A 13,870-nucleotide genomic window follows, 5' to 3' on the forward strand; every position below is an offset into this window, starting at 1 on the left:
ATTCTTTTTTAGTGGTAGCTTAATTTCTGTGGGCATTACCTAGAGTTTTACTAGCATAATGAATGACATTTAATTTCTTATAACCTCTTTGTCCTAGAACAGCACCAACAACATAATCACTAGCATCACACATAATTTCAAAAGTTAAGTTCCAATTAGGTGGTTGAAAAATAGGTGCAGAAGTTAAGGCTTTCTTAAGTGTTTCAAAGGCTTCTACACAATCATCATAAAAAACGAAAGGAACATGCTTTTGTAATAAATTGGTAAGAGGCCTAAAGATTGTAGATAAGTCTTTAATAAACCTCCTATGGAAACCTGTTGGAAATATGCCCTAGAGGCAATAATAAAATGGTTATTATCGTATTTCTTTGTTCATGATAATCGTCTATTGTGCATGCTATAATTGTATTAACAGGAAACAGTAATACATGTGTGAATAAATAGATCACAATATGTCCCTAGCAAGCCTCTAGTTGACTATCTCGTTGATCAATAGATGATCATGGTTTCCTGATCATGGACATTGGATGTCATTGATAACGGGATCACATCATTGGGAGAATGATGTGATGGACAAGACCCAATCCTAAGCATAGCACTAGATCGTGTTGTTCGTATGCTAAAGATTTTCTAATGTCAAGTATCTTTTCCTTCGACCGTGAGATTGTGCAACTCCCGGATACTGTAGGAGTGCTCTGGGTGTATCAAACGTCACAACGTAATTGGGTGACTATAAAGGTGCACTACGGGTATCTCTGAAAGTATATGTTGGGTTGGTACGAATCGAGATCGGGATTTGTCACTCCGTGTGATGGAGAGGTATCTCTGGGCCACTCGGTAGAACATCATCATAATGAGCTCAATGTGACTAAGGAGTTAGTCACGGGATGATGTGCTACGGAACGAGTAAAGAGACTTGCCGGTAACGATATTGAACAAGGTATAGGGATACCGACGATCCAATCTCGGGCAAGTTCTATACCGATAGACAAAGGAATTGTATACGGGGTTGATCGAATCCTTGACATCGTGGTTCATCCGATGAGATCATTGTGGAACATGTGGGAACCACCATGGGTATCCAGACCCCGCTGATGGTTATTGCCCGGAGAGGTGTCTCGGTCATGTCTGCATGCCTCCCGAACCCGTAGGGTCTACACACTTAAGGTTCGATGACGCTAGGGTTATAGGGAATTATTGTACGAGGTTACCGAAGGTTTCTTGGAGTCCCGGATGAGATCCCAGACGTCACGAGGAGCTCCGGAATAGTCCGGAGGTAAACATTGATATATAGGATGGATGGGTTTGGACGCCGGAAATGTTTCAGGCAACTCCGGCAATGTGCCGGGACCAGCGGAAGAGTTCCGAAGGCCCACCGGGAGGGGCCACCAGCCCTAGGAGGCTACATGGGCCAAGTGTGACAGCGAACCAGCCCCTGGGTGGGCTGATGCTCCCCCCACACCCAACCCAAGGCGCACCAGAGAGGGAAGGGGGGAACACTAGCGCTGGTGGGCCTAAGGCCCACCTAGGGGTGTGCCACCCCCCTCTCCTCTCGTGACCGCCGGCCACCCCTCCCATCTAGGGCTGCTGCACCCTTTGGGGGTGGGAACCCTAAAGGGTGCGCCCCCTCTCCTTCCCCCTATATATAGTGGATATTTTGGCCATTGGAGACACGCAATTCTCTCTCTCTCGGTGCAGCCCTGCTTCTCCTCTCCCTCATCTCCCACGGCGCTTGGTGAAGCCCTACCAGGAGACCTCGTAGCTCCATCGCCACCACACCGTCGTTCTGCCGGAGCTCTTTCCAAACCTCTCCCTCCTCCTTGCTGGATCAAGGCGCAGGAGACGTCACCGGGCTGCACGTCTGTTGAACGCGGAGGTGCCGTGGTTCGGCACTAGATCGGAATCACACCGCGATCTAAATCGCAATGAGTACGACTCCATCAACCGCGTTCCAGCAACGCTTCCGCTTAGCGATCTTCAAAGGTACGAAGATGCTCTCACCCCTCTCTCGTTGCTGGTTTCTCCATAGGAAGATCTATGTATGGCGTAGGAAAATTTTGAATCTTTGCTACGTTACCCAACAAAACCATCATGACCAAGGAAACTATGAATACCTTTGATATCTTTCAGACATGGCATCCTCTCAATTACATCAACTCTAGCCTTATCCACCTCAATACCCTGTTCGGAAATCTTATGACCCAAGGCAATACCTTCATTCACCATAAAGTGGCACTTCTCCCAATTCAAGACAAGGTTAGTTTGCTCACATCTCCGCAAAACTCGATTAAGGTTGCTTAAGAAACCATCAAAAGAAGTTCCGTAAACGGAAAAATCATCCATGAAGACCTCAACAATCTTTTCACAAAAATTAGAGAATATAGCCGTCATACATCTTTGAAAGGTAGCATAGGTTCCGAAAGGACAAGTAAAGGTGGTTGACACAGGTATTTGAAAGAAACCAGAATAACCATCCACAAAGCAAAAAATGTGTGTGCTTCGATAATCTTTCTAGCATTTGTTCTATGAACGGTAAAGGATAATGATCTTTTCTAGTAGCTTTGTTTAATTTTATGAAATCAATTACTATTCTATAGCCAGTCGCAATTCTTTGTGGAATGAGTTCATTTTCATCATTGGGGACAACAGTGATACCTACTTTCTAAGGGACACAATGAACGAGACTTACCTATCTACTATCAGCCATGAGATAAATTATACCTTCTTCGAGAATCTTTAATATTTAATTTCTCACCACTTTTTTCATTTTGGGATTCAGTCTTTGTTGGTGATCAACAACTGGTTTAGCATCTCGTTCCATATTAATCTTGTGCTGACAAACAGTGGGACTAATGCCCTTAAGATCATCAAGAGTATACCTAATAGCAGCTCGATGATTCCTTAAAAAAGTTGGCACTGATAATAACATGATATATCTTATTTTCCTCAAGATAAGCATATTTCAACGTGTCAGGTAATTGCTTTAATCCAATCAGAGAATCACCCTTGGGTGGAGGAGGACCTCCTAGAGTTTCAACACGCAAGTTGTGTTGTAGCATAGGTTTTTTCTCAAAGAACATATTATCTATTTCATTCCTTTCATGCATATGCATATCATTTTCATGGTCTAGCAAATATTGTTCTAATAGATCTGTGGGAGGAATGTCAATAGAAGCAAGACCAATTACTTCCTCTTTACTGGGCAATTCTTTATCTTGGGGTTGCTTACTAAACTTGGAGAAATGAAACTCATGAGACGTACGACCAAAATTAACACTCACAATTTACTTATTACAATACAATGAAGCTCAAGCCAAGGCAGCATGTCAAGACAATCTGGATCTCCTGGAATATGAGAGAGAGATAGCACTCATAAGATCAACGTTGTATCTTCAAGATCTAAGGCGTTATCACGATAAACAAGTCAAAGGATGCACCTTTCAGGAAGGTGATATGTTCCCCCGACTGGACCAGCAAAAGCCCCACAAGCTGGCGCCTCTATGGCAAGGGCCTTTTGCAATATTCAGAGTCCTGCACAATGGAGAATGGGACAGAAGAGCCTATCGGCTCTACAATTTTCAGAATGGGACAAAAGAGCCTAGAGCTTGGAACGCGGGTCTGGTCCACAAGTTCTACACATAGAACATATCAAATCTTTTTCATTTTCTTTTCATTCATGTAATGAACCCAAGTAATTTTGATGAATAAAAAGTGTTGCTTCTTTACACTTTGTCAAATTTTTACTTTTTTCACTCTCGTGAAATACGCCCTCTTATTACACCCACACTACTAGAGAAAACCCTAGCAGTAGCGTGGTTTTTTGAACTATCAGTAGCGCAGGTGCCCGCGCTACTGCTACGATGCTACAACTAACTTTTAGCAGTAGCGCAATTTGCCCAACACTACTACTAAAGTTTAGCAGTAGCGCCCCTTAGACACTGCTACTTCTAACCGAGTTATTAGTAGCGTGCTTTTCTAACCCGCGCCACTAGTAAACTCACATATTTATTATATATATATGTCGTATTTACGCACAATTGCACATATTAATATACAACATCAATAATTATTGTGCGAGCAACTACGGTTAGATTAAAGTGGATGGATGTAAGTGATCATGTTGAATTAGAAGAAAATATGATGTTGCCAATCACAACATCATATTTTCCTCTAATTCAACTTTGTCACTTGCATCCATCCACATTAATCAAATATATGCCATATAACTAATCATCATCTTACTCATTTAACAACTCATCATCATCTTAATCATACTAAGTTAAAATCTCCTAAAACAGAAACACATCATAATAATCATCATCTTAAACGATCATGCCAAGTTAATATAAACATGAAAAACTTCTCTCATAGGACCTACTCCTCTCTCCTTGGTAAAATGTTATAAAACAGAATACCACCTATGTCTCCGTGATGAAGCAGAGAGATCCAACGGTCTCCAACTTTTGGCTTGTGATCCTGCTCTATTTCTCTCCATGCTTCAAATTGGAGCCTTTTTTATTTGTGTTCATTCGAGTATGGAGCATTGAACTGAGCCCTTAGTGGGCTTTTAATTGTCATATGACCTTTGTCGTGCATCAACAAAGGCACTACATCATTTGGTAGATGCCGTTGAAGAACATAATAATAACCTAGTTAGCAATGTAATCAACATCATTTATGCAATAGTAGAGTGTACTTAATTAGCAAACTCTTACCAACATATTTTGGCAAATGTCATCCGCCATCAACCTATGCACTGATGGCATGTAAAATGTATAATTTGCACCAGTTCCCTAATTATACGGGAAGTTCTCCCTACCAACCAGGACACCAACAATAAAGTGGATAACAACATCCTTCTCCTCCCAAGTTAGATGTGATCCATAAGTATAGTGCGTCGTGTCAATTAGTTTCTGTACTTCATTCGAAGAAACAAAATAAGCTGTAAATTATAATTTAACAAATTTAGTATGGATGAACACCAACTATTTTTAAATATAGAATGCAAATTACTTGACAAACTCACATGGAGGTAAAACATGAAGTATATCGACATCCACCCAAATGTTGATGTTACCTTTGATATGATCTTCATGACAAAGATCGAAGGTTATTTCCATTCCCCACTGAAATCCATATGCCTTGTAAAGAGCTTCCCAATTTGAGCACTCTAATTCTGTGTTATTTACTACATTCATTATTTTGATCAGAAATGTGTGACCATGTTTAGTCCTAAGTTAGCTCTCCTCGTCTCCATACTCTCGTGGTCTTTGAAACCGCGCCTCTCCAACATATACCTTCTTGCATGGCAAGGGAGGAACTAGTCGAATTGTATAAAACAGAAATTACATGTTGAAGCAGAGAAACCAAAGTCATGCTTAATTATGAAAAAAATACTTGTCATTGTTGGGTACCACACAAACATCGAAGGTCTTATCAAGCTTGATGGTGAAGATCCCGTCGTCTCGCAGGTCAGGCTGCGTGTCGCACAAACCCCGATCGTCGCCGTAGTAATCACACTCAGGGATCCTATCGGTGTCAGACATTTCTTGTGTTCATGATTCAAAAATCCGGGAAGATCATTATTCAAATAAGACAAATTGAGCGCGTGAAATTTGCCGGAACGGAAATGAATCAACATTCTGGCAAAACATACGCACTAGGAGGTGTTCCATGCAATAACATACACACATCTTCAAATAGAACACACATGAAAGTCACACAAGGAGCAACGACAGACTGAAAGCACATGATTTTTTTACTAAAAACTCTCGAATATTATCATATAATAAAACTAATACATCATCTTGAATAATCCAGTTAATGCATCATTAAATATTATCAATAATGCATCTTGAATATTATCATATAATATCAGTAATACAGATCCAATTGAGGTCTTACGTCGCAGTTGGTGGACACCCAAAGATAAGGAACCATCACTGGATCATAGCTCGGGTGAGATCCCTGAAGAACCTTCCAGGTATTGTAGAACCTCGCGTCTAACGCAGCTATGTAGCGATGGACGTGCTCGTCCTCCTCCCTAGCACATCGATGTACCACCTTCGTGGGGTCGGCTCCCTCCACACCGATAGTGGCCCACGCGACCGCCACCAAAGAAGCTCCGGGTCGACGACGAGACCCGGATTCCTCACCAAGGTGCGCACATCGGAAGGTAGCACCTCCCAGTGCCAGCCCGACGGAGCCCAATCCCGGACATGGCGCCTATCAAGCAGGCTCTCGCCAACCACTCGACGACGAGGATACGGGCCGAGCATCGTCCACGTCGAGACAAATACCTATTAGAATTTTTTGTTATCATCTAATTTTTACTTTCTAGTTATCATTTGTACAATAATCAGCTCATTTTAATTTAGCTAGTGCCCACTATTCACTGCATCTCACATGCCGGTGTTGTTTGCTACAGAATAACATCACTAGTCACTATAGTTACTATTCACTATAAGGAGCCATGTTTTTTGTCGAAGGTGCCCTTCGCTTCCCACGAGTACATGTTGCTATATCTTCAAAATATAATATTAACTTAACTCCAGTCTAAATGCTACTTAATTAACAGGTACTAGTTATTAAAAACTTGCTTGAAAATGCCAAGCACAATAAACCAACCTTGACAATTTGTAATATAAACAATTAAACACGTTATAAATCTCGCAACTAAGTTTTTTTTAAATAGACAACCAAGCACTAGTAATTTTGGCAACTAGACATGTTTAATTCTAACAACGAGGTAATTATAATATAAATGTGACAACTAACTATGCAAATAAGTTACTTTAAAAGAGGCAGTTAAGCATTTGGTTTTGGCAACTAAACATATTTAATTATGACAACCAAGTAATTATAATATGACAACTATAGATATTTAAAATCTGGAAACTAAGTATTCAAAAGCAATTTTTTAAATAGACAATTAAGCACTTGTAATTTTTGACAACCATACATGTTTAATCCCAACAACTAAGTAATTGTAATATGAGAACTAAACATGTTTAAAATCTCGCAACCAAGAACACAACTAAGCATTTTAATTAGATAGCCAAATTCTTTGTAATCTAATAATCCTAGCAAGAACCCTAGGCGTGGGGATGTCTCACCAGAGGCTGGGGTCGGTGTCGGGGTCGGGGAAGGAGTCAAGGTCGCCGGGGTCGACGTCGGGGTCGGGGCCGGTGGCAAGGTAGGGGCCGAGGTCGAGGCCAGGGTTGGGGTAGAGGCCGGGTTCGGGTCGGGGCTGGGGGCGAGGTCATCGGGGTCGAGGTCGGGGTTCGGGCGAGGGGCGAGGTCGACGGGGAGGACCTGCGCCAGTGGCGGCGAGTGAGGAGGGGGAGAGGGAAGGAGTGAGGGGTGGTGGCGGCACAGAGTGTGGAGAGGGAGAGGGTGAGAGAGAGGAGCATGCGGGGCGAACACGATATAAGTGCACGCCCCACTTAGCAGTAGCGCTGGTCGAAAAGATGCGCTACTACTATTCTTTTAGCAGTAGCGCGGCTCCCTGGGGCGCGCTACTACTAAATCTAGCCTGGCGGTAACGGTGGGGCAATATTAGTAGTAGCGTGTTACTTAGTGCCACGCTACTGCTAAGTACTTAGGAGTAGCGCCTTTGCTGGACACGTGCTACTGATATGTAGCAGTAGCGCCGCAGTTTGACCTACGCTACTGCTAAGGTTTTGTGTATAAGGTTTTCCCTTGTAGTGCCACTGGGTGTTTATTACCCCGGGCGGGTGAAAATCTTAGTTGCGAACCTGATTTCACCTAAGTTAAAACCTGCTCGGAGTGAGGATATCATCCACACTCGGGAGGGGCTTAGCTGCGAACCTGTTTTTGCCTAAGTTAAAACAGTTCCGAGTGAGGGGACGACCGCCTTTCGGACGCCAAGATGGACAAGACCATCATTGTTTGCAAGAACTACCTTCATTCTTAGGTGAAAAGCCGATTTTCCCTAAGTTAGAACCTGGTCCGAGTGAGGACATCATCCACACTCGGGGACTTAGCTGTGAACTTGTTTTCGCCTAAGTTAAAACATCCCGAGTGAGGGCACGACCACATTCGAACGCCAAGATGGACAGGACCATCATTGTTGGCAAGAACTACCTTCATTTTGTTGGAATTATGCCCTAGAGGCAATAATAAATATAGTTATTATTATAATTCCTATATCAAGATAATCGTTTATTATCCATGCTATAATTGTATTGAATGAAGACTTATATACATGTGTGGATACATAGACAAAACACTGTCCCTAGCAAGCCTCTAGTTGGCTAGCGAGTTGATCAAAGATAGTCAGGGTCTTCTGACTATGTACAAGGTGTTGTTGCTTGATAACTGGATCACGTCATTAGGAGAATCACGTGATGGACTAGACCCAAACTAATAGACGTAGCATGTAGATCGTGTCATTTTGTTGCTACTGTTTTCTGCGTGTCAAGTATTTGTTCCTATGACCATGAGATCATATAACTCACTGACACCGGAGGAATGCTTTGTGTGTATCAAACGTCGCAACGTAACTGGGTGACTATAAAGATGCTCTACAGGTATCTCTGAAGGTGTTCGTTGAGTTACTATGGATCGAGACTGGGATTTGTCACTCCGTATGACGGAGAGGTATCTTGGGGCCCACTCGGTAATACAACATCACACACAAGCCTTGCAATTAACTTAGTGTAACTTAGTGTAATTGCGGGATCTTGTATTACAGAACGAGTAAAGGGACTTGCCGGTAAACGAGATTGAAATAGGTATGCGGATACTAACGATCGAATCTCGGGCAAGTAACATACCGAAGGACAAAGGGAATGACATACGGGATTATATGAATCCCTGGCACTGAGGTTCAAACGATAAGATCTTCGTAGAATATGTGGGATCCAATATGGGCATCCAGGTCCCGCTATTGTATATTGACCGAGGAGTCACTCGGGTCATGTCTACATAGTTCTCGGACCCGCAGGGTCTGCACACTTAAGGTTCGACGTTGTTTTATGCGTATTTGAGTTATATGGTTGGTTACCGAATGTTGTTCGGAGTCCTGGATGAGATCACGGACGTCACGAGGGTTTCCAGAATGGTCCGGAAACGAAGATTGATATATAGGATGACCTCATTCGATTACCGGAAGGTTTTCGGAGTTACCGGGAATGTACCGGGAATGACGAATGGGTTCCGGGTGTTCACCGGGGGGGGGGGGGGGAAGCCCACCCCGGGGAAGCCCATAGGCCTTGGGGGTGGCACACCAGCCCTTGCTGGGCTGGTGGGACAGCCCAAGAAGGCCCTATGCAGCATAGATAGAAAATCAAAGAGAAAAGAAAAAAAAGAAGGTGGGAAAGAAGAGAAGGACTCCACCTTCCAATCCTAGTTGGACTAGGATTGGAGGAGGACTCCTCATCCCTTGGTGTCACAGCCCTTGGGGCTCCTTGAGCCTCAAGGCAAGCCTCCCCTCCCCTCCTCCTATATATATGGAGCTATTAGGGCTGATTTGAGACGACTTTTGCCACGGCAGCCCGACCACATACCTCCACGGTTTTACCTCTAGATCGCGTTTCTGCGGAGCTCGGGCGGAGCCCTGCTGAGATTAGATCACCACCAACCTCCGGAGCGCCGTCACGCTACCGGAGAACTCATCTACCTCTCCGTCTCTCTTGCTGGATCAAGAAGGCTGAGATCATCATCGAGCTGTACGTGTGCTGAACGCGGAGGTGCCATCCGTTTGGCACTAGATCGTGGGACGGATCGCGGGACGGTTCGTGGGACGGTTCGCGCGGCGGATCGAGGGACGTGAGGACGTTCCACTACATCAACCGCGTTTCTTAACGCTTCTGTTGTGCGATCTACAAGGGTACATAGATCAGAAATCTCGTCTCGTAGATGGACATCACCATGATAGGTCTTCGTGCGCGTAGGAAATTTTTTGTTTCCCATGCGACGTTCCCCAACAGTGGCATCATGAGCTAGGTTCATGCGTAGATGTCTTCTCGAGTAGAACACAAAAGTTTTTGCGGGCGGTGATGTGCGTTTTTCTGCCCTCCTTAGTCTTTTCTTGATCGCGAGGTATTGTTGGATCGAAGCGGCTCGGACCGACATTACTCGTACGCCTACGAGAGACTGGTTTCATCGCTACGAGTAACTCCGTTGCTCAAAGATGACCGGCGAGTGTCGGTTTCTCCAACTTTAGTTGAATCGGATTTGACCGAGGAGGTCCTTGGTTAATGTTAAACATCAATTCATATATCTCCGTTGTGGTGTTTGCGTAAGTAAGATGCGATCCTACTAGATACCCATGGTCACCACGTAAAACATGCAACAACAAATTAGAGGACGTCTAACTTGTTTTTGCAGGGTATGAGATGATCATGTTGTAATAGATAATATCGACTTGCACGTCGATGGTACGGCAACCGGCAGGAGCCATAGGGTTGTCTTTAAACTAAAGTTTGTGCTTGCAGATGTGTTTACTATTTTGCTAGGATGTAGCTTTAGTAGTAATAGCATGAGTAGCACGACAACCCCGATGGCGACACGTTGATGGAGATCATGTTGTGGCGCCGGTGACAAGAAGATCGTGCCGGTGCTTTGGTGATGGAGATCAAGGAGCACATGATGATGGCCATATCATGTCACTTATGAATTGCATGTGATGTTAATCCTTTTATGCACCTTATTTTGCTTAGAACGATGGTAGCATTATGAGGTGATCTCTCACTAAAATTTCAAGACGAAATTGTGTTCTCCCCGACTGTTCACCGTTGCTACAGTTCGTCGTTTTGAGACACCACGTGATGATCGGGTGTGATAGACTCAACGTTCACATACAACGGGTGCAAGACAGTTGCACACGTGGAACACTCGGGTTAAGCTTGACGAGCCTAGCATGTGCAGACATGGCCTCAGAACACATGAGACCGAAAGGTCGATCATGAATCATATAGTTGAGATGATTAGCATAGGGATGCTTACCACTGAAACTATTCTCAACTGACATGATGATCGGACTTGATCTAGTGTAAGTGGGTCATGAACCACTCAAATGACTAGAGAGATGTATTTTTTTGAGTGGGAGTTTAGCAAATAATTTGATTAAGTTAAACTCTAATTATCTTGAACATAGTCTAAGTCCACTTTGAATATATTTGTGTTGTAGGTCATGGCTCACGCGATAGTCACCCTGAATTTTAATACGTTCCTAGAGAAAGCTAAGTTGAAAGATGATGGAAGCAACTTTGTAGACTGGGCTCGTAATCTTCAGTTGATCCTACAAGCTGGGAAGAAGGATTATGTCCTTAATGCTGCGCTAGTAGATGAACCACCCGCTACGGCTGACCATGATGTTAAGAACGCTTGGTTAACACGTAAGGAGGACTACTCAGTAGTTCAATGTGCAGTCTTGTATGGCTTAGAGCTGGGACTTCAACGTTGCTTTGAGCGTCATGGAGCATATGAGATGTTCCAGGAGTTGAAGTTTATCTTTCAGAAGAACGCCCGGATCGAGAGGTATGATACCTCCGATAAATTCTATGCTTGCAAGATGGAGGAGAATTCGTCTGTCAGTGAACATGTGCTCAAAATGTCTGGGTACTCAAACCGTCTAGCTGAGCTGGGGATTGAACTCCCACAAGAGGCTATCACTGACAGAATTCTTCAATCACTGCCGCCAAGCTATAAGGGCTTTGTGTTGAACTACAACATGCAAGGGATGAACAAGTCACCCGGCAAGTTGTTTGCGATGCTGAAAGTCGCAGAGTCTGAACTCCGTAAAGAGCATCAAGTGTTGATGGTGAATAAGACCACTAGTTTCAAGAGAAACGGCAAAGGGAAGAAGGGTAATTCAAAGAAGAGCTGCAAGCCTGTTGCCAATCCGACGAAGAAACCCAAAGCTGGACCTAAGCCTGAAACAGAGTGCTACTATTGCAAGGGTATGGGTCAATGGAAGCGCAACTGCCCCAAGTATCTGGCTGATAAGAAGGCGGCCAAAGAAAAATCAGGTATATTTGATATACATGTTATTGATGTGTACTTAACCGGCTCTCGTAGTAGTGCGTGGGTATTCGATACCGGTTCTGTTGCTCATATTTGCAACTCGAAATAGGAACTGCGGAATAGGAGAAGGCTGGCGAAAGATGAAGTGAAGATGCCCGTAGGAAATGGTTCCCAGGTTGATGCAGTCGCCGTCGGCACAGTTTCACTTCAGTTACCATCAGGATTAGTTATGAACTTGAATAATTGTTATTTATTGCCTGCGTTGAGCATGAACACTATATCTGGATCTTGTTTATTGCGAGACGATTACTCTTTTAAGTCAGAGAATAATGGTTGTTCTATTTCTATGAGTAACATCTTTTATGGTCATGCACCCAATGTGAGAGGATTGTTCATATTGAATCTTGATAGTGATAATACACATATACATAACATTGAGACCAAAAGATTTAGAGTTAACAATGATAGCGCCATGTTTTTGTGACACTGCCGCTTAGGTCATATTGGTGTAAAGCGCATGAAGAAACTCCATACCGATGGACTTTTGGAGTCACTTGACTTTGATTCACTTGACAAAGGCGAACCATGCCTCATGGGCAAGATGACTAAAACTCCGTTCTCCGGAACAATGGAGCGTGCCAGTGACTTGTTGGAAATCATACATACCGATGTGTGCGGTCCGATGAGTGTGGAGGCACGCGGCGGATATCGTTATTTTCTCACCTTCACTGACGATTTGAGAAGATATGGTTATGTCTACTTAATGAAGCACAAGTCTGAAACATTTGAAAAGTTCAAGCAATTTCAGAGTGAAGTTGAAAATCATCGTAACAAGAAGATCAAGTTCCTACGGTCTGATCGTGGGGGTGAATATCTGAGTTTCGAGTTTGGTGCTCACTTAAGACAATGTGGAATTGTTTCATAGTTGACACTGCCTGGAACACCACAGCGTAATGGTGTGTCCGAACGTCGTAATCGTACTTTATTAGAGATGGTGCGATCTATGATGTCTCTTACCGATTTGCCGTTATCGTTTTGGGGTTATGCATTAGACACAGCTGCATTCACTTTAAATAGGGCACCATCAAAATCCGTTGAGACGACACCATACGAACTGTGGTATGGCAAAAGGCCAAAGTTGTCGTTTCTTAATGTTTGGGGATGTGATGCTTATGTAAAAAAGCTTCATCCTGAAAAGCTGGAACCCAAAGCGGAAAAGTGCATCTTCATAGGTTACCCAAAAGAGACAGTTGGGTACACCTTCTATCTCAAATCCGAGGGCAAAGTGTTTGTTGCTAAAAACGGAGCTTTTCTCGAGAAGGAGTTTCTCTCGAGAGAATTGAGTGGGAGGAAGATAGAACTTGATGAGGTTGTCGAACCTCTCATCCCTCTGTATGGTGGCGCAGGGCAACGGGAAACCCCTGTCATTGCGACGCCGGTTGAGGAGGAAGTGAATGATGATGATCATGAAACTCCGGTTCAAGTTCCTATCGAACCGCGCAGGTCGACGAGACCATGTGCTGCTCCAGAGTGGTACGGTAATCCCGTTTTGTCAATCATGTTGTTAGACAACAATGAACCTGCAAATTATGAAGAAGCAATGGTGGGCCCAGATTCCAACAAATGGCTGGAGGCCATGAAGTCCGAGATAGGATCCATGTATGAAAACAAGGTGTGGACTTTGGAAGTACTACGTGAGGGCCGCAAGGCTATTCAGAACAAATGGATCTTTAAGCAGAAGACGGACGCTGACGGCAATGCGACCGTTTATAAAGCTCGACTTGTGGCAAAGGGTTTTTCACAAGTTCAAGGAGTTGACTACGATGAGACATTCTCACCCGTAGTGATGCTTAAGTCCGTCAGAATCATGTTAGCAATA

The sequence above is a fragment of the Hordeum vulgare genome, chromosome 2H, assembly GCF_904849725.1.
Source record: "Hordeum vulgare subsp. vulgare chromosome 2H, MorexV3_pseudomolecules_assembly, whole genome shotgun sequence".
NCBI lineage: Eukaryota > Viridiplantae > Streptophyta > Magnoliopsida > Poales > Poaceae > Hordeum > Hordeum vulgare.